Genomic DNA, 16,061 nt, shown 5'->3' on the forward strand with positions numbered 1-16,061 from the left:
ATTAACCGCGGATATTTTTAAATCTAAGGGTGTCATTTCAAAGGAAACCATTCCTAAAGAAATGGACTTTAATCCCAGTGTTTTTGTTACTATTAGCCATTAGCAACTGAAAGGGGGTGGGGTGAAGTCCTGCTAAAACACTTGTCTCTCTCTCCGTTAACCCTTGAGTTACGCGAAAATGCAGTTAAAGGAAGGTGGGAGTTGGCCAGAATAGCATGCTGTACAAGTCACATATACGAAGCAGAGAGCAGTGACCTATCCATATGGCCATTTTCATCTGTTGCCGCCCCTTTCAAATGGCAGAGAAAGAAGCCACTTATGATATTGGGTAGTGTAAATAGGCCTTTGACCCTGCACCAAAGACCTCTATCACTCACTGTTTTGAATCTGTTTCTGGTCAACTCAGTTGGCCCAAATGCAGCTCTAATGAGACTGAGGTCACGGGTTCAATACCAGTGTGGTCTAATTACCAATAAGTCAACTGTTTCAGGGTCTCCGTTTGTATTTCTAAACCAAGCCAGCCATTTTGCATATGCCCAGCTTTGGTCACTCAGGGGACAAGGTGAGAGAGCACAGATAAATCAGAACACATCTCCCACCGTACTGGGACGTGCTCTCGATGCCCTGCTGTTGGCAGGTCGGTAGCAGGATTTTGGATATGAGTGAGGAGAGCACATTTTTATATTGGAACGACAGCCATCAGTAATTGGAATATTCTCCACCCCACCCTGCCGAGGATAACTCCCATCTCAGAGGACTTATTATTCTTATTTAGAGGACAGAGATTGGGGGGCGGGGGGGGGGGGTTGGTGGGTGAAATCCGGTGCTTTAACAGGAATGTTTCAGTAGCCACTGATACCTACGGGGAAAATCAAAAAATTAAATGGAGAGGCCACCCTCCTCTTTAATTTCATCATGAAGTAAATAAAACATGTTAAAGACAACTTGGAAAACAAGCAAAGGAAGACAACATCCAATCTCAGCTACACAACACGGGCACGATTAGACATTCTAGATGTTACTTTTCATGATCCTTTCAACGCCTTGCACAAATAGCACTTTCCAGGAGGAATAAACATTTTTCGAGAGAATGCGACTCACCTACCATCTCTAACAAAGCTATTATTTTCACTTTTCCCTGAAAGGCTTCCAGGCCTCACCCACAGAAGCACTGTGTTCCGAGTGACCCCTTCTAAATGCACAGGCCCTCAAGGGTGTCGACCCATCAACCCCGCCAAAGGCCCATAATCAAAATCTCCCAGGAAATAGAAGACGCCCCAGTATTCCCGAGGATGCTTACACTTCACACACTAAAGAAGTTTCTAATCACAAGTATTCAGCACGTTGTCATTTGGAAGACATCAAGGGGGCGGGGGGGGAGGTTGCGGGGGGGGGGTAAGAAATAAGTCCTCCTGCCTCATGCGACTGCGCAGAATTGGCGTCTCCCCTTTAGAACGTACTGTAATTTCTCATGGAAACACTTTGTGGAAAGCCAGTCATATATCGTAGCCCCTAAGTATGAAACCACGGGTCCCTCCAACCACACGAAACAGCTGTGCCCTCAGAGGAAAGGTCATCTGCTGCAGTCGTGTTTCTTTTTACTTTTAAAGAAATGTCAGGCCATGTTTTATGCGGTCCTTATGACAGGGTGCTGTTTATTGTATCACTAAGCTGCCATAACTTCAGGACGAGGAAACTGCCTTTATTTGGAGAGTATATATCTTTCTGACTTGCAGGAAAGATGAAAATTAAGAACGGCCCTTTTTCGGAGTGGGTCTAAGTATTCTTTGACAGTCTTCTACAATATTTCAAACATCTTCGTCAGACCCATAAAACCTGATGCTGGCCTCACTCAGCCCAGCTGAAGCTAGGTCGGAGTTAGGACATTGATCGCAAGTGTGGTGTGAATGCTGCCACTGGGCAGATGTTTTTGACCAAGGATTTTAAACCAGCTTGCTTGGTGACCCCAAGGACAATGAAGCGTACATAAAGAGATCACCCGGCGTTAGGCGGTGATAGTGATACCTAATGCTTATCATGTGCCCAGCTCTGTGCCAAGCATTCTACGTGCGTGATCTCAATTGGCCCTCGCATCTGCGAGGACACCATCAATACTCCTGCGATACGGATAAGAAAGCGAAGATAGAGAGAAACCAAGGGGTTCCTGGGTGGCTCAGTCCGTTGGGCGTCCGACTCTTTGTTTTCGGCTCAAGTCATGATCTCACAGGTCACGGGACTGAGCCCCACGTTGGGCTGTGCCCTGACCGCGTGGAATCTGCTTGGGATACTCTCTCTCTCCCTCTCTCTCTCTGCCCCTCCCCCATTGGTGCCCACTCTCTCTTTCTCTCTTTCTCTGTCTCAGAATAAATAAATAAAACATTTTTTTAGAAAAAAGAAAGAAGAAAGAAGAAAGAAAGAAAGGAAGGAAGAAAGAAAGAAAGAAAGAAAAGGAGGGAGGGAGAAAGAAAGAAAGAAAGAAAGAAAGAAAAGGAGGGAGGGAGAAAGAAAGAAAGAAAGAAAGAAAGAAAGAAAGAAAGAAAAGGAGGGAGGGAGAAAGAAAGAAAGAAAGAAAGAAAGAAAGAAAGAAAGAAAGAAGGAAAGAAAGAAAGAAACCAAGCAACTTGCCCCAAGGTCACACGCTGTAAAGCAAGGGTGCCAGGACTTAAACTCAGACCTCATCACTCTGAGCCACACATGTAATTGACGTATGTTGGTCACATGATGTTCCCCAGGCACTGTGGCCCCACATAACAATGACTGTCTCCACGGTCCTGGCATGTTACTCTTATTATCGAAACTGTATCAGAGAACATAGGTCCCCTCCACATGGTAACTCAACCGTGTGACAGCTTGCATTTGGAATCAGTTCTGTGTGACCTCCAACTCCCTACTCTGATGTCTACGTTCTTGACGTGGAGAGCTTTCTAGAGGTGAGAAGGAAAGGGAAGGGGAAACGCTTTCAAGAACCCCCTTCAGAACTTGACTGTCTAAGGATCAGTTGGGGAGGGAATGTGACAAAGCCACTCGAGAGTTCTGTTTGAAATCCTTGCCAAATTCCGTTTCAGTGGATTTTTAATCTAGAGCAGGTGATTTTTCGGGAACGCCAAGCTGCTTCAGAAATCAGCTTGGGTCTGGACCAAGCTTAATGATGGACAAGTGGTTGCTTAACTAGACGCAACCTGGTCGTGTAAGTTAGTCAAGCAGTACTTTGCCCGGGATCGCTCAGCTGGGTGCGGTAGGCATTCGGGCAAGTCTCCTGCCAATCACGAGTTCTCTTGGGGGATGGGGACCCCATGAGGTTCAGATCAAGTAGGTGAGGAGCCTGTGAAATCTTTCTCTGCTTAGATTAAAGCCACAAGGCAGGCCAACAGCTGACACACACATTTTACTTTCTCTCCCTCCCCTCAGGTTACCCCCCACCCCACATTCCCCTACCTTGCCCTTGCTCCCTCTCTTCTCCCCCCTTCCTCAGCCACCCTGAGATGGTGGGAAATCACTGGATAGGTGGGCTGGCTTCCAGCCCTTGCTCTGACACTCACTAGCTTTGTAACTCTAGACACGCTGCTTAACCTATGTCTTTCGACCTCATTGCTTCATTTTTTTTCCCCCCCTAGCGGATTTGTATTAAATGCCAAGTGAAATGCTCGTATTTCATCAGCAACATGGGGAGTTACGCCCAGTGGACTCTTCAGTCCTTTCTAGGTTTAAAATGCTGTGACTCTCCCTCTGCTATGATGCGCCTTTCCTTTTCTTTACCATCTTCTTCCTTCCTTCTGTATACTTCCTTCCTCTGTAACCTTGTTCCAGTCCATCTCTGAGGCTCTCTCTGACACCGAAGCAAAGAGACAAAGATAGAGGAGAGAAATTCATAGATGGAGGGACCTTCCTTCCTTCCTTCCTTCCTTCCTTCCTTCTTAAGGAAGGACCCCATGGCACTTTTCTTTGGCTTTGGGGGGCCTAAAGAAACCTCCCTTAATTCATTTGTTCATTCAGGCAAACTTTCTGAGAGTCTACAAGTACCAGCATTTTATTAGGCATGGTAATGATAATGACCACCAATGGCATCTGGAAAATATTTGCTCACTCTGATATGCAAACCATGGTTCCTTGGGGGAATCCAAGGAGCCGATCACTTGCCAATACAGGGATGCCCAAACCAAGCACATGGACGGCCTTAAAAGTGACAGCCTCAGAAGCCCATTGGAATAAAGACTTCCCGAGGATGTGATTCCAATGGCCTGCCAGACCATCGGCAAGTGCCAGCTCTGTGTGTCTAAGGCACCTAGCTCTCCTGCTTGGAAATTCCACAGGGCTTGAGGAATAGTTACACCAGTGCTGCCCAACAGAACTCGAGGATCACGGGAATGTTCTACATCCCTGCTGTCCGATAGCCACATGTAGCTAGTGGCTACTACACGGGGCAGCACAGATACAGAACATTACAAGCTCATAAGAAAGGACGTAGGACCCCCCGGACCTGATAAAGCAAATGTGTGCAATGTACGTCAGATGATATTGTATCAGATGGTGGGGAGTTACGAGTCATCAAACCCTGACTTGTGGGATTTTTAAGAAGAAAAGTGCCAAAACAAGAAGGGAGAAATTTTAGTCTTCAACAGTTTCCGGTGACCCTGGCACATAGTAGGTCTCAGAAACTTCACTGGATGGATGAATGGTTGCTACTCATTCTGATTGGGCTGTTGTGGTTTTTAGCAAGCACAGACGCCCATGCACATTAGCTTAGGCAAATGATGGCAGTGGTTGTAGAAAAGTTCTACTTGTTTTACACGGGGTGGGTAGGAACTTTCAGACCTCCAAAATCAGCTAAAGAGAGCTAGGTCTCAGGGCGCCTGGGTGGTGCAGTCGGTTAAGCGTCCGACTTCAGCCAGGTCACGATCTCGCGGTCCGTGAGTTCGAGCTCCGCGTCGGGCTCTGGGCTGATGGCTCAGAGCCTGGAGCCTGGCTCCGATTCTGTGTCTCCCTCTCTCTCTGCCCCTCCCCCGTTCATGCTCTGTCTCTCTCTGTCCCAAAAATAAATAAACGTTGAAAAAAAAAATTAAAAAAAAAAAAAGAGAGCTAGGTCTCACAGCGATTGGGTGGCTCTGGAATATGCCTTCACAACTTTTTTTTTAAAGACCACGGGGGAGGTGCAGGGGGGAGAAAGTTACAGAGAGGGACGGAGGCAAACCATAAGAGACTCTTAAATGCTGAGAACAAACTGAGGGTTGATGCGAGTGGGGGAGGGGGGAAAGTGGGTGATGGGCATGGAGGAGGGTACCTGGTGGGATGGGCACTGGGTGTTGTATGGAAACCAATTTGACAATTAATTGTATTTTTTTAAAAAGTACCAAGGAAGAATGATATAAAAGATAGCCCTGAGTTAAATGTTACATAATCAAGTCAGTACAAAAACCATGCTATTGTAAAAAAAAAAAAAAAAAAAAAAAAAATTAATAACCTGATGTCAGACACCTATAAAAACTGTATAAGCACTTTTCTGGGTTTTAGCACTGATAAACGTCAATGATAAAATGATAAAAATGGCATTTAAAGGGTATATCAAAGGCAAGAAGAATAAGGAAATCTTCATACTTGGGGCAAAGGTTGATGCTAATTGATCATGGATCCTGTTCATTTTTTTCCTCCTATTTTATCTCAAGGAGATTGATATTCATATAAGAGAATGCAAACATTTTAAGAGATAAGCCAACGTTATTATAATCTACCTCATTGCCCTCAGCGAGTTCAAATGTCCAGGTCGACACAAGATTCTGCCACCAGAATCTTGTAGAAATAATGAAAGCTGAAATGTTATAGGTATTTTCTGAAAAACTGTGGAGAATGAGAGAGTCTCAGTAGGCTGGAAAGGATTAAACATTTTCCCAGTTTTCAAGAAAGGGTAGAAAAAAGGCTCCATCAGCTGAAGACCAATAGGCTTGGTGACAGTCTCTAGAGCAATTTCCAAGTGGGTTTAAATGGAAATGGTTTGTGGACACACTTCGAAAGGAAAGCAGTGATCACCAAGAGTCACAATGGGTTCACTAAGAATAAATCATGCCCGTCCACCCTCCATTCTGCCTTTGGCACAGAGAATTGCAAAAACACATACTAAATTGCACTTCAGCAAGGCACTTGACGGGGTCTCTCATTAGATCCTTTGGACAAGATTTGGAAATTTGAGCTAAATGCTGGTACCATTGGATAGATTAGTAAGCACTTGGATGGCTATCCTCAATGAGTTGTGATTAATAGATGGCTGTCAACCTGAAGGGAGGCTTTTATATCATGCCATAGAACTATTTGTCCTTGGCCTGCTCTACTAAACATTTGCATGAGTTAGATCATGACAGTGATGGTATGTTTATTAAATCAGCAGATGACAGGAAACTAGGAGGGATAGATAACGAATTTCAGGCCCAAAGTTTTCTCAGTCTGAGCAAATGGGCCAACTTCAATAAATTTGCAGTGCAAGGGTCTGCCCTAGTCCGTGTTGACAGACACCCCCTTTGAAAGACCAGATGGGATTAAGCCAGGAAAACCTTGCTTGAGTGATTGAAAACCCAGATTCCGCCATTTTCCATGATCAGACCACCAAAAGCAATTTGGTTTCAATCTCTTGACTCTTTTGTTTTGTGGTGAGAATAACATCACAGTATTTTAACTTCATCCTCTGGCTCTTCATAGGACTGACCTCTGGAATGACTCCTCAGTCTCTTGTCTTCATGCCCTGCTCGCCAATAAGAAGTTTCCAGGTTTCAATCTACATTTAGAGCCCCTAGTACTTTATTCCCCTTTCTGGTGAGGAACTCATAAGGCCAATTCTTGCCATTTGCCTTGTGTGGAGGTTGAAGAGGGCTTCTCTCCTTGGTGACCATCTTGGGTTTACTGTGTGAAGTTGCACTTATCCTCTGTCCAGCAGGCTCTGTTTGGTCACGGATGTCATCTAAAAGCCAACCCTTCTTTGCCCCTTAACACTTTGGGACTATGGCCCCTGTGAAATATGATAGGTTATTATAGTTGGTTGCATTCTAAAACCAGTAAGACAAGCCCTGGAGCAGCAGTAGCTTGTGTCTAGTTGATTGTGAACCTAAAAGCCAATGTGATCCTAAGATCTGCTATCAGAAATAATGAGTCTATCGTAAAGAAAGTGATCCCCTTGTTCCCCTTTGTGCTGATTAGACCATGCTGGGTACTACATGGAGAAACACTATCAAATTGAAACTTCCTTGGAGAATAGCTAGCAGAGTTCAGATGCTTGAAACTAGAGCGCCTGGGTAGCTCAGTTGGTTGAGTGTCCGACTCCTGATTTTGGATCAGGTCATGATCCCATGGTCATGGGATCAAGCCCCATATCAGGCTCTGCACTGAGCCTGAAGCCTACTTGAGATTCTCTCTCTCTCTTTCTCTCTAACCTTCTGCCTCTGTCCCCTACTTGCGTGTGGGCGCTCTCTCTCTCTCTCTCAAATTAAAAAAAAAAAAAAAAAGGCTTGAAACCAACAGAATAAAAGAAACATTGAAAACTTTGGGTGTTTAGTTCTGAAAAGAACTTAATAATTGCCCACAGATTTTAGGTCTGACATATAATGGGTTGGAGTTATTCTACCAGACAAAGGAAGCATCAGTAAGTGAAAACTACAGAAAATCAGATTTCTTGCAACAATCTCTAACAATTAGAGCTATCCGAGACTGGCCCAGGCTACGTTAGGATGTTCTGAATTCCCTGTTGCTAGAAGTGCTCAAAAAGAGACAATCTATTATCTATAATGTCGCAGTTGAAACGCATGAGCTGGCATGTAGTTAACTAGAAAATCTTCAGGGCCCTTTACACTCTGGGTCTATGATTTTATAACTATATAACTGATTTAACTGGAGCTATTTTTTTTCCTAATTCTTCTTGTCTACTATTCCAAAAATATGTTCTAGAGAAGATATATGGCCTCTTTTTTTTTAAGTTTGTAAGGCCAGGCAGAGGAAAATTGGGGAAGACCAAGGTTAATCCTTTTTTGAAGATACAGCTGGTAAATATCTGCTAGGGTCTACAAAATTCTCTTCCTCATTTGTAACAATCCTTGCCCCCATCCTAGCTCCCTCGGGTCCTCTGAAATATGGCTTCAGTTCTGTCGAATTCTGTTATCAGACTCTGAACAACAGGTCAGTTTTCCTCCCAAGCTTTCCTCTTCACAGATAGGAAGCAATCCAGGACAGTGTGGCCAAGTGTGGTGGAGGGGGCCTCGCTCACTCAGTCACTGTAACCCACACAACCACCTGATTGGCTCCTTCATATTCCAGACAAGAGGGGGAACAGAGAACGGAGGGAGTCATAACATACAAGAGGCTGACGAGGCTCATCCCTCTTCCTGCATCAGTCCATGGCCATTCTGCTGTTGGGCTTCCTTCCATCCCTGGGCCCGTCTCTCCACTAAATAGCCTCAAGGTGACTCCCATCTCTCTCCCACGACTCTCGGCCATCCTTCCCAAGTAAACATTCTGTCTGCATCACTAGCAATTTCTGTCCACAACCACACATCTTTCACCTTTCACACATCTTTCAAGCGATTGTCTCCAGCCAGGGAAGATATGATTATTTTCATTGTTATTGTTACCATCCCTACATCCTGAAAACTTACAATGTCAATGCTTTAAGTCACTTCCTTTAACAGATGAGGAAACGAGCCACGATAAAGAATGCTGAATAATCGACGAGTGTCAGAGCATGCTCTAGAAAGAACTTAAAATATGTGGATGGAAGGTGAAACCAGATAACAATAAAAGATCGTTTCAAATCTAAGGAAACAGAAAAAGAGAGAAAGAAAGAAGGAAAGGAAGAGAGAGAGGGAGGGAGGGAGGGAGGGGGAAGGAAGGAAGGAAGGAAGGAAGGAAGGAAGGAAGGAAGGAAAAGGACGGAAGGAGGAAGGAAAGAAAAAGGGAGAGAAGGAGAGAGGGAGAGAGGGAGGAAGGAAAGAAGAAGAGAAGGAAGGAGGGAGAGGGAAGGGAAGGAAGGAGGGAAGGAGGGAAGGAAGGACGGAGGAAGGAAGGAAGGAAGAAGGGAGGGAGGGAAGGAGGGAGGGATGGAAGGGAAAGGAGGGAGGAGAGAAGGAAAGAAGGGGGGGGAAAGAAAGTAGAATGGTGGTTGCCAGGGACCGGGGGAAGGAGCCCCTGGGAAGTCATTGCGTAAGGGTGCAGAGTTTCAGATTTAGCTGATAAAATGAGTTCTGCAGATGGATGGTGACGATGGGGGCGGAGCAATGTAAATGCAGTTTATACCACTAAACTGTATACGTACAAATGGTTAAGAGAGTAAATGTGATGTTAGGTGCAATTTTAGCACAATACAAAAAATGGAAAAAGAAAAGATCTTTTCAAACCTAAATTTTGACTCTATGATTTTCAACTAGCACTTCGAAGAATCGGCACACAGTTGACATGCATGTCACGGGAATCTAAGACGTGATGTGAAAGTAGGTGAGGAAGTAAGGAAGCCACGCATCTCGGCAGGCAAGTCATAATTCTCGTGGACAAGAGAATCTCCTCACTCAGTGGTTACCCACACTCAGCAGCCACCTTTCCCAGCCTTGGGTTTCTGGAATCTCAGCCAACAATAGATTCAGAACAGCACCTCCTAAGAGAGTTGGATGCGGCAGGGAAAAGACGTTAGGGTAAGACACGGAGTCAAGAAAAGATATTGGATAATGATTAAAAGCATACCCCAAACTCATAAAAGTCAGCAGGCTGAGGCCATTTGGTGCTGGAGCAAAGGACTCTTCACAGCCCAGTAGGCCCTGTGGGCCTGGGACCATGACTGATGCACATAACCAAGTCATCAAAGCATCATTTAAAAAGTTAAATGATGTCCAAGGTCTTAGTTGATGAAAGGCGAGAGTATCAGATACCTTTTAGAACTATTCTCATAAGATGCTTCTAGTTTTTCTCTGGGTTTGCATGTCAAATGGAGTGTGTTCAGTTGTCTGGAAGGCTCACTGATACAGAAACTCTCATTTTCCAATGATGCCTGATACGTAAGTGGACCAGAGAGTTCCAGAAAGTTCAGTTCTTGTACTGCTTCCTTTCAAGGCGATGGAAGTAAGCTCCCAGGGGGTTTCTCCCACTACTTATGTTGCCTCACTCTTGTATGTGTGCTTTTAGTCAAGTTCACCCACACGGGCTGTTCAGAACCAGATATATCAACACAAACAACAGGCGGCCCATCCTCTAGGCTTGATGAAGGGCAACCACCTCTGAGAAGCTGGTGGGTAAACAGTGCTCAGTGGGCGTCCTCTCAACTCAATGGAAACAGCCTGAGCCAACCACATCCTCCCTTTTGGAAAGAATAAATGCTATGACATAAAGAGACGGTGAGCTAATTGAGCTCAGTGCCCTGTTCCAAAGCTGCTATATCCCTGGATATGTCACTTAGAATGCTTACCAAGACCACCAGCAATTTTTAAGGAGACTTCAGTATCCACAGTCCTCAAGTGACATCATACGTTTCTTGAGCAAGGGATAGCCTGAGCTGCACCAGAAATGGGCACCTGACCCAAGGTCGGCCAATCCAGAGACTGATCCCAACCGGTGAGGTGACCTGGCATGAAACAGTCAACCCACGAGGTGATGAGCCACCTCACTCTCCCATCAGAATTTGAAAGGGAAATCATGGAGAGATTCAGCCAGCGGGCCGGGATACATACCGAGTAAGAAATCCTTCCTCTCGGTCCTCATGGAGCTCCCAGAGGAGTGGCGTTGCGGGCAAGTAAACGCTGTGACCGTAATTGCCACGAAATTGTGTGATGCGTGCAAACTGGTGCCGCCACCATAGAAAACAGGGTGGAGGTTACTCAAGAGAATTAAAAACGGAAATACCACGTGATCCCAGAATTCTACTTCTTCATCTGAAGAAAACCACCACACTGAGTTGAAAAGACCTGGCGACATGTTTATGGCAACCTTACTCCCAACAGGCAAGAACACGGAGGCAGCCCGAGTGCCCATCAGTGGAGGTGTAGATAAAGAGAATGTGTATAAATGCAATGGGATATCACTCAGCCAGAAAAAAAGAAGGCAGCCTTGCCATTTGCAAGGACATGGATGGACCCTTGGGGGTATTATGCTGAGTAAAATAAGTCAGCCCAGAGAAAGACAAAATACTGTAGGATCTCACTCATATGGAGAATCTAAGCAAACAAACAAAAGCAAAAACGCACAAAAAAAACCCGGAACTCGTAGATACGGAGAACAGATAGGAGGCTGCCAGAGGCAGGGGGTGGGGAGGAGGTATGGACGAAACGGGTGGAGGAGGTCAAAATGTGCAAACCTCTAGTTAGAAGATAAATAAGTCGTGGGATGTACACGTATAGCAAGATGACTATGTTTAACAACACCGCTTTGCATATTTGAAAGTTACTAAGAAAGTACATTTTTTTAATGTTTATTGATTTTTGAGAGAATGTAAGCGCGAGGATCAAAAGCAGGCTCTGCTCCAAGAGGGGGTTCTCGAATTCACTGAACCAGGAAATCATGACCTGAGCTGAAGTCAGAAGTCGGATACTTAACTGACTGAGTCACCCAGGCGCCCCTACAATTTCTTTTTCTTGTGATGAAGACTTTTAAGATATATTTTCTTAGGGGCGCCTGGGTGGCTCAGTCATTGGGCGTCCAGCTTCGGCTCAGGTCATGATCTCGCGGGCGTGAGTTCAAGCCCCGCCTGGAACTCGGAGCCTGGAGCCTGTTTCGGATTCTGTGTCTCCCTCTCTCTCTGACCCTCCCCCGTTCATGTTCTGTCTCTCTCTGTCTCAAAAATCAATAAATGTTAAAAAAGAATTTTTTTAAAAAAAAGAAAAAGAACTTGTAGCTATGTGTGGTGATGGATGTCTCCTTGACTTATTGTGGTGATCACTTCACAATACGTACATATCTTAGATCATTATGTTGTACACCTGAAACTAACATAATATGAAATGTCAAACTATATCTCAATGAAAAAAAAAATTACACCACTCTCCTGCTAAAAACTTTTCTATGACTCCCTAAAGCAACTAGAAAAAAACACCCACACTTCCTCCTCTGGTCTACAAGGGCCCAGAAGACCCGGGCACACGTCTTTCCCCACACTTCTACATGGCATTCAGATCTCAGCTCCAGTACTGTCCAGAACCATCCAGGAGTCTGAGGCTAGACTCCTCTCTCTACATTTTCATGTATTTTTTGAGTGGTCAATGTTTTTCCAGCACATTAAAGTAGTTGGAAAAATATCGAAAACTTAAAAAGTACATCAAGACTCACATTATTTTAAGTTTAAATATTGTATTTATACCAAGCTAGAATGTACTGGCTTCAACAGAAGCAAACTCACCAGGAATATGTTCAGAACTTGCTTCTCGGCTGATCTCATTTTCAAATGAGAGAACTGCCATGTTTGACATCTCTTGAGGGAGGATCTTAGATAATTTTTCAGTTTTTAATGTTTTGCCATCTCCTCAAAGAGACCTTCCCTGACCCTCTATCCAAGTAGCCTCCCAACCCTGCACCTGCCCAGGTACCTTGGCTACTGTTATTCTGAGTTCATTTTAAACATAATTCTATTATTCCAGATCATCTTACTTAGTTTTAAATTTTTTTAAGTGTTGCCTCCCCCCCGACCCCAACCCAGGTAGAAAACCCATGCACTGTGTTCAGCTTAGTCTCTGCTCTTGCCACAGCACCTATGACACCAGCTGGCACGTGTCTGATGAAATAATATATGTGGGAATAATTTGAGTTATAGACGGTCCTGGAAGCTGTGTGCTTCAAAGAATGTGTGGCATGAAAAGATAAGCTAGCCTAGGACAAAACTCTGGGAGACAACAATATTTGGAGGTGGGGGTGGTGGGGGGGAGAGGAATCTAAAAGGTAATTGAAATATCAAATTTTGGTAAGGATGTAGAGCAGCAGGAACTCTCATTCACTGCTGGTGGGACTGCAAAATGGAATAGCCACTTTGGAAGACTGTTTGGAGGTTTTGTTTTTTTTTTTTTTACAAAATTAAACATACTCTTATCAGCATATCCTTGCTACGAGCCAGCAGTCATGCTCCTTAGTACGTATCCAAAGCCGTTGAAAATTTATGTCCATAGAAGAACTTGTACACAGATAAGTATAGCAGCTGTATTCGTGATTACCAACACTTGGAAGCGACCGAGATGCCCTTCGGAAGGTAAATGGATAAATAAACGGCGGTGCATCCAGACAAGGGAAGAGTATTCAGTGCTTAAAAAACAAACAAAAAGCCATCCAGTCATGAAAAAACATGGAGGAAACTTAAGACTGAAGAGGAAGCCAATCTGAAAGGGCTACATACATACATACTGTATGATTGCAACTCTACAGCAAAAAATTATGAAGCCAGAGAAAGATCAGCGGTTGCCAGGAGTGAGGGGAGGGAGGGATGAATAGGCAGAGCACAGAGGACTTGTAGGGCCATGAAACTCTTCTGTATGATACTGCGACGGTGGATACATGCCATTATCCATTTGTCCAAACCCATAGAAGGCACAATACCAGGAGTAATCTCTCACATAAACTATATGGACTTTGGGTGATAACGTGTCAACGTAGTTTCATCGATTGTCACACATATGCCCACGCTGGTGAGGACTATTGATAATGGGGGAGTGGGGGGCTAGGTACGTGTGGGAGCAGGGGGTACATAGGAACTCTCCGTAGCTTCTGCTTAATTTTGCTGTGAGCCTACAAATGTTCCAAAAAATAAAGTCTATCGACAAGGAGGGGGGAAAAAAAGGTATCTGAGAAAGTACGGAGAAGCAGAGAGAATCAGAAGAGCAGTTCTTGCCAAAAGGAACGCATGACGAGGAAAGGTGTGGCAGTCATTGCCTAATGCTCCCAAGAGTTCAATGAAGATAAGGACTACGGGGTGTCTCATGAATTTAGAAAGAGATCATCCTCTACTTTGGCAGGAGCAGATTCACTGGAGGCTTGTGAGTGAAAGCCAGACGGCAAAGGGTTGAGGAATGAATGGGTGGTATGAAAGGAGTAGAGACAACAATAATCACAACTCTAAATGTTTGGCAGTGAAGGGGAAGTGAACAGAGGAAGAGGACAAGGGTGAAGAGACTACTGATGTGTTTAGACAGGAAGAGACATGAACACGTGTAAATATTGATAGGGAAAAGCCAAGAAAAAGAGAGAGGGAAAGAAGGGCAACGTGAGAAGGAGGGTAATTTATATTCCATCTTCCTCAATAGGTGGCAGTGGGTAGACACCAAGATGCTCTTGGTGGAGGGATTTGCCTTCAACAGGAGGGGAAATTCCGATGCTCTGGTAAAAGGCAGGAAGGCGGGAAAACCCTGAATAGACGCGATGAAAAAAATAGATGGTGCCTTCTCTGATGCTTTCCAATTTTTCCTATGAAATTGGAAGCGAGATCTACTGAGGATGAGCTATGAAGTGACTCGGTAGGAGGTTTTATTTCCTCACTTAAATATTTATGGGGCACCTCCTCTGCCCAGGCACTGTCTTGGGTACTTGCAATACATTAATGACAAAAACAAAGATGTCAGGCATTGTGGAGTTTATACTCCAGCATGTGAAGACAGATAAAAAACAATGAACACAATAAATAAGCTATAGAGTACGTTCGAAGCACTGTTCTAAGCACTGTAAGGAAAGAGAGGAGAGAAGGAGGTGAAGAGTGCTAACCAGGGCAGGTAGAGAGCAGCTTACAAATAAAAAGAGAGAGAAAGAGCCGCTTACAACATCAAATAGAAAGGTATAGGTAGGTTTCACCGAGAATAAGAAGTGTGAGAAAATATTTGAGTACGATGAAGGAATTAGGTGGATATTCTGGAGGAAGAGTATTTGATGAGGAAGAAAAAGTGCAGAAGTTCTAAGGTGGAAACATGTTGGACGCTGCGTAAGTTTCCCGTGGCCGCTGTAACAAATCATCGTAAACTTTGTGCCTTAAAACAACACAGAATTTGGGGTCACCTGGGTGGCTCAGTCCGTTGAGCGTCCGTCCGACTCTTGGTTCCAGCTCAGGTCATGATCTCATGGTTCATGAGATCGAGCCCCACATCTTGCTCTGGCTGCCAGCTCAGAGCCTTCTTGGGAGTCTCTCTCCCTCTCTCTCCGCCCCTCCCCAGCTCATGCTCTCTCTCTCTCTCTCTCTCTCTCTCTCAAAATAAATAAATAAACATTAAAAAAAAAACACAGGGAATTTATTCTCTTACAATTCTGGAAACAGAAGTCTAAGATCAGTTTCACAGGGTTAAAGTCAAGGAGTCAGCAGGGCCAGTTCCTTCTGGAAGCTTTGGGAGAAATCTGCTTCCTTGGCTCTTCTAGCTTCTGCAGGCTGCCTGAGTTTCTTTTCACATGATCCCCTTCTTGCCTCACTCCAACCTCTTGCTTCCATCCTCACATCTACTTTCTCTTCTGTAGTCACATCTCCTTCTTCCTCCTCTTATAACAACACCTGTGATTACATTTCGTGCCCACCAAGATAATCCAGGATAATCTCCCTATCTCCAGATCCTCAACACATCTGCAAAGTCCCTTTGCCCTGTAAGGTACTACTCACAGGTTTGAGGGATTAGGATATATTTGGGGGCCATTCTCCCACCCAAATACCAACCAGGCCCGACCCTGCTTAGCTTCCGAGATCAGACAAGTCAGGCGCATGCAGGGTGGTATGGCCGTAGACTATTTGGGTGTCATTCTTCAGCCTACCACAATCCACGTTCTAGCTCCCAAAGATTCACATCCATCCAGTATGCAAAATACATATACCCCCATTGTAACACACCTAAAAGTCTCAATCCATTAGAGCGTCAATTCAAAGCCTAAAATTTTATCTAGATATCATCAGCTCAAAGATCTCAAACATGTCTAAGTCAGGTACAAAGAGAACTCTAGATATGATCGATCATGATGCAAATGTTCTACCTGTGGACTTGTAAAACTAGAAAACAAGTTATCTGTTTTAAATAAAATTCAATAGTGGGATAGTCATGGCCTGCCAGATACAGACACTCCCACTCAAAAAGGGAGAAAATGGATAGAAAAAAGGCATCACT

Source organism: Puma concolor, chromosome B1, assembly GCF_028749965.1.
Source record: "Puma concolor isolate L17-30 chromosome B1, mPumCon1.1.hap2, whole genome shotgun sequence".
NCBI classification, from domain to species: domain Eukaryota; kingdom Metazoa; phylum Chordata; class Mammalia; order Carnivora; family Felidae; genus Puma; species Puma concolor.